We start from the raw sequence: 6,000 nt of genomic DNA, 5'->3' as shown, positions 1-6,000 counted from the left end.
GTGAAGGTCGTACCTGTTTTGACAATGGTCCCAGTTAGCGTCCCTACTCTGATTTGCATGTTGTTAACCTGGAGAGACCCGACTCTGTCTATTGAGCAGGGCTTCCCTTTCTCAGTTCCACATGCAGCACTGTCTCCTATAACCTAAGTTCCTCTTGAAAACTGAAAACTTAGACACTTGGACTATTGGTGAAATATTTAGAAAGAGCAGAAGCTACCCTCCTTAAAAAGAAATTAAAAAATGATGAGTTTGATGAAAAGACATTCGCAAGCTGGGTGGGTGCCCTGCACATGACCAGCCGCGCTTGCAGCCTATGGCTGGCTGTTGGCTGTTGCTATGACTACGCAAAGCCAGGGGAACCCAATGAGCTGCCTGCAGCAGGGCTGCGAGCACCAGCCATTTTACTTATGGAAAGCAGGGTGGCATATTCCGCCGAGCGTTACCCTGGAAGAAGCATTTTTTAAACAGCTATTCAGAGAGGAGAGGAGCGATGGGCACCTTAGCATACAATGCTCAGAGCCGGCCGCCTGCAAGCTGCCGCTGGGACAGGCTGCTGACTGCTGCTCCCCGGAGCTGAGCTGAGAAACTGGAATGCGGCGAGATAATGCTGCATATCTGCTATCAGACAGCAGAAAGGGTTTTGTCTCGGGAAGGCAAGCCTTGCCTGCAATATTATCTCAGCAGCTCTCTAGCTGCTCAGCCTGAAAACTAGTGACCCAGAAGGAGGGCGCTCCCGCCTGCGAGCCGGGGGCGAGGCCGTGCCTGCCAGGGCGGGGAAGCAGGTGTGCGCTGCTCCGGTGGCCGCGGGGCTGGGACCCGGCGGCAGGGCGCTCTCAGGTTCACCTGCTTCCCGGGGACAGGCCGTTGGCTCCCAGAGCATCTGCCTGCACGCCGAGGCCGCGGCCCAGCAGGAGCCCTGTGTGGCCACTCACTGACAGAGGTAAGCCTTTTGCCTTCCTTAAAACACAGCATTATCAGTAACTCAGCTTAACCTGAAACATGGGTATACATTGTGTTCTCTGATTTACCGAGGAGGGATCCACACACACACACACACACACACACACACACACACACACACACTCTTCCACAAAATAGTGTCCGAGGCACAGACTTGTTTCAGTGAGTTTAGCTTCTAGAAATCAGATGATATAACCAACAAAAACATTACTAATACCCCTTGGTGTTTGGAATAAATATTTACTATTTTAACAGACCAGAATGGCTTATTCTGGGTAGTCTTTATAACCAACAACCTTTCTCCCTCACAGACAATGGGTTCTTTTATTAACTGCACTTTGACATGTGTTAAAAGAATTAAATGGAAAATCAGAGGCTTAAAAATTGTGAAGTGTTTATGTTTAAGCCTCGGCGTTGATGTATTTTAACTCTCAACACACCTGTGTAGGCTTTTCACTTAAGAAATGCCGTTCCGTATGCAGGTCAGAATAGCCGGTGGATTTTGCACTTGCCTCCTCTGAGCTCAGAGCCTCGGTGTGCTGTTGGATTTGCTTGGGGGCGTCGTAAAGCAAATAGTGTAGGTCCTGGAAGCAGCTCACGCGTCCTTTCCCAGTATCATGCTCGCCACGCTCGCCCAGAGCACAACACCCCCATTGTGCGCCCGGCCGGGATCCAAGGAAAGAAAGGAAGTGAAATCCGCACATTGAATTCAAGCACAGCTACAGTATGTGCTGGTAAAACTTCTTTTATTGCACAGTTTTTCTCACAGGCAGATAGGTTTCAGAGGTAGAGAGTGAAACGAAAAACACCACATACCTCCTCCAAAGGTCGGGCACTAATATTTGCGGGGCATGTTTGCTGTCAATTGCGACGTGATAATAGCGCAGACTTTGAACTGCAGTAGGAACTGCCCCTTAGTGAGCATTTCTTTGATTTACAGTCTCTTAGGAACAAAGCTGTTACTGTGGATTGAAATTGGTCTGTCAAATTGAAATCCTTGGTAAGGATATGACCAAATAATGATGAAATCCTGTTTCAGCAGCATTTTAGCTTTACCTAAATCAATCCTATTGTTGGTCTACCAGGAATATCAGATTATTTACATTGCTATTGGAAGTACAGGGTGTCCCCCAAAAATGTATACACACTTTAACAGCTGTTAACTCACTTAATTTTGAAAATGAACTGTATGTTATTAAACACTGACTTTATAATCATGCAAAGTGTGTATATATTTTTGGGGTCATCCTGTATATAAGGAAAGCTATTTTGTTGAAAACTTTGAATAAAAACCTCTACTGAAGGTTGAATCTACCATGAAATATCAAACAAACAGTAAATAGTAAATCCAAGATTTACTTCTAAGAAATATTTTTTATCTGCTTCTTTTTTTCCAAAAATATGAGTGACATGGGAGGCGCCTTTTAATTTTAAGTATAATAATATAATTTTCACTGCTACATGCAAGCACACATCACCTGTTTCACAGGTATGTCAATAATGCCCCAAGATAAGAGAATTATAAAGTACAGGGAGAAAATTTTTCTAAACTTCTGCTCTAAATGTCACCAATATTCAAGATATAAAGACTCAGACCCAGTCATCTTAGTCTAGAGAATCATGTCAAAATGTTTAACAATGGGAACACACAGGAATATGCCTGCTGGTGTGTGTGAGACAATATATGGGATAAAATAGGAGGTGATGGCATCGTACTTCGCTTATGTTTAACTTAAAAAAAAAAAAAAAGCTAAATGAACAGACTTGGTTTTAAGTCAAATTCTATTAATAAAGAAAGTCCCAAAAATGGTTCTGTTGTAGCAGAATGAAAGGGAGTAAGACTTTCTCTTCAACTGAATTCCCTTCAGAGCTTTGCGCTGCAAAAGGAGTTCTCAGAACTGACACAGAGCAAAGGCGTGCAGCGAGATGATTTTGCATTGGTTTTTCTCGGGGGAGTTTTAGAAGAACTAGGTGAGGAAATACGTAAGGACACCTGCCTACCGTGACACGCACACTTTATACCTGTGTTATGTTTCTACATTAATAACCTGTTAAGTTGGTATGCTGTGAATTAGCATTTTACGTCCACATGTGCATAGTAGATCGACATAGTTATTAACTCAACAACTTTTAGAACCAGATACAGAAATACAATCCGTAAATTTTAAGACTTGGCCCCTTGGCTTTTGTCTATTTTTGTACTCTTCCGCCTCTTTCCGATTCACCTGCTAGCAATGTCAAATACTATGTAATTTCCCAAACACACCGTACCAAACTTTTGCAAAGCCTCCCTATAGGCTTTTTCTCTAAAGCTGCCCCATCTTTGTCAGCCAGCGAGGCTGTCTCCCCAGACACTCCTCACCCTCCCCTTCGGCTACATCTGAATCTTGTGCCTGGAGCTCTGTCATCCGCACCACACTGCGCTCACCTCTGCCGCGGCTGCCCGCGGCCTCCTGATCTCTGCGTGGACACTGTCCAGTGTCTAGAACTTGGCATTCGGATGTGGACCGGTAACCTCAGACTTCACTATTGTCTTACTAGTTATTGTAAATTCGGGCTTGATCTTGAAATAGAAGTCCTATTATCCATTACACTGCCTTTGATCAGACAAAACTCCAAACATTTAAAAACAGCAACGAGGCTTTCGTTTTTCTGATACGGCTTCAGGGTCACAATTTGAAAAAAGCTATAACCCATAGTATAGCAGAATTTTCTGAGGGAAAATTTTGTGACGTGTAAGTTTTAAACAAAACATTTTGAGAGCTTTAGTATCTAGAATATGCCGCATCTTTTTTATTTAGAGCTACTATAAAATTTGCAAGGGAAAATAAGTGTAGTAAGTTAACCCTATCAAAATCTGTTCTAAAATCAGACCATTTAAAATTAATGTTGAATTGATGATAATTAATAGCTGATTATAACAAAGATACTTATGGAACTGTTTTTCATATGAAGTGAAGCCAGAAGAAAGTAGAACTCACGAACTGGGAAGAGACCAAGTAATTGAAACAAGGTCTGCAATCGCAGAATTTCTTTTAATTTTCCTAAATAACCTGCAGGGTTACTGGTAACCACTAGGTACCTTATACTTTCCTGCAGCTTAGTTCCTGTGAGTAACTCTCTTGAACAGACATACTTTTAGTTATAGAGACTTTCCACCCTTTTTCTCTGTTCAGTGGCATGACTATTAATTTTTTAAATAAGCTTAAATTTCTATTGCTTTCTATAGAAAAATTGCCACAATGCTATAATCAAAAATAAGAATGGATCAGGAATTTTAATATGTAATAAATATATAATCCCTTGTTTCTAAGATAAACTAAGTTGAAAGCAAAAGTTGTAATTAATATTGTATGTATTTTTATACATAAAGTAGCAAAAGTTAAGAAGTTTAAAATATCTAAATGTTTGGAATTAGAATGGAAATATTAGGAAATAGCTTAAATTCATATTTATACATATTTTCACACTATATCCCAGTACTGACTTGTATAATAAAAATAAGATAAATAGCAACTCTTAATTCCTACTGTCCTTCAAATGTTTATTTTGGCTGTCTTCCAGCCAATTTTAATATATAGCATGCTACTTAAATAATAACTAAAGTTGCAATTGGTTCTGTTCATCTTAAACACTAAGTATGTTGAATCAATTATTTTAACTTGTATGTATTAATTAGATTTTAGGAAACATTATTTTATAGTATTTCTGCATCATTTTTAACATTTTATACCTTAAGTAAGTTATAGTATTTTGAAGGCCTAAATTGTGTATGAGTATATTTGGTATTCAAATGACATGAGTGTGCTCTTATTGCATTTTATAGTGAAGTGTTATAATGTATGATTGTTTTAGACAATTTTCTAAATATTCCTCAAAGTAATAATTTAACTATGGATATGTCCATTAAATTCTGAACTCTCACTGCAAATAATTATATGGAGGTTCTCAAAGCCTTTTTACCTATATCACTTCTGAAAAAAGTTAAGACAAATACATTCAGCTATAAGGAAACACTTCTGAACTATTGAATTTTAAATATTGACAAGTAAGAACTCTCCTAGCTTAACCTCAATCGAGATGATATTATTTGAATTGATGCCAGAGAATCCGCAAAGGCAGGCTTTTATATGGGTTCTGGCAGCTTAGCTCAGCTACATAGAACTATTCTTCACTTCACTGTCTCCTAGTCTTCAAACAGAAATGTCCTATTTTACCAGCTAAGAATTTTAGTCAAAAAGACAGTGAATTCCTCTTCCCCATTCAGGTCAGGTACACATAGATCCAGCATTCATTCTGCACCTTTAAAAAGCATTTCTTGAGCAAAAAGTTCAGAAAGCTTTCACCTTTCCTGAATTTAACCAAGGGTCTTCAAAGAAAATTTGATCTCAAAAAACCTGAAATCTAGCAATATTCTCATTACATTTCCTAATTTATTTTTATATCCATGTGATAATTTAAGGAAAATTTATGTTTAATAAAGAACATTATTTGAAAATTTCAGTGATACTGGAGGGGTTTCTTTAGTTGAACTGTTGCCTACTTTTTAAATTTTTATTTAATTTAACCTAGATACTCAATTCTTCTAACTCTCCTTTGAGATGTTTTCTCATAGTTGGTGTAAACTGCATATCAAACATACTTCCTCCTAACGAATTGTACCCTCTGCTTTAAGTAGGAGAGTTAGTCCAATCAGTATAGAATAATTCATTTTAGAGTCCTTTTCCTAGGAAATTTTTTTCAGGAACGCCTGAATATGAGGGGCAGCATACACCTCTCAGGCTTCAAACCTTCTGGTGTTTGACTCAATTCACCATCCTTTGGAGATTAATACGGTTTTAAGGATCAGCCATAAGGAATCCAAATACTAGAGCAAAAATAGGTTTCTAACCAAGAGCTGTACCACTTGTAAAAATCCCCTGATAGCACAAGCAGGGAATGACATGAAGAATGGCAGTGTTTTCCCACGCACAGAAAGAACATACGCAAATGAGACATTCTGAGGCATCATTGGCCATGGTGGAGAAATGTACCAGTATA

At 39.2% G+C, this 6,000-nt stretch overlaps 1 protein-coding gene across 8 annotated transcripts in view; it reads left to right on the top strand.

The window, feature by feature from the left end:
• The first annotated feature begins 383 nt into the window (after positions 1 to 383).
• Positions 384 to 6,000, top strand: part of SORBS2 (sorbin and SH3 domain containing 2) — a 172,815-nt gene continuing 167,198 nt past the window's right edge. For 3 of the 8 annotated variants that reach the window (XM_016211314.2, XM_016211316.2, XM_016211312.2), the window contains exon 1: positions 390 to 940. The gene's annotated coding sequence lies outside the window, so the exon portion shown is untranslated. Of the gene's footprint in view, positions 941 to 6,000 lie in introns of all 8 variants that reach the window. The other 5 variants (XM_087814092.1, XM_016211318.2, XM_087814088.1 and 2 more) reach the window with 4 other exon arrangements.

The sequence above is a fragment of the Miniopterus natalensis genome, chromosome 2 (genome assembly GCF_054644295.1).
Source record: "Miniopterus natalensis isolate mMinNat1 chromosome 2, mMinNat1.hap1, whole genome shotgun sequence".
Lineage (NCBI taxonomy): Eukaryota > Metazoa > Chordata > Mammalia > Chiroptera > Miniopteridae > Miniopterus > Miniopterus natalensis.
This window is presented reverse-complemented; position numbering and strand designations above follow the sequence as displayed.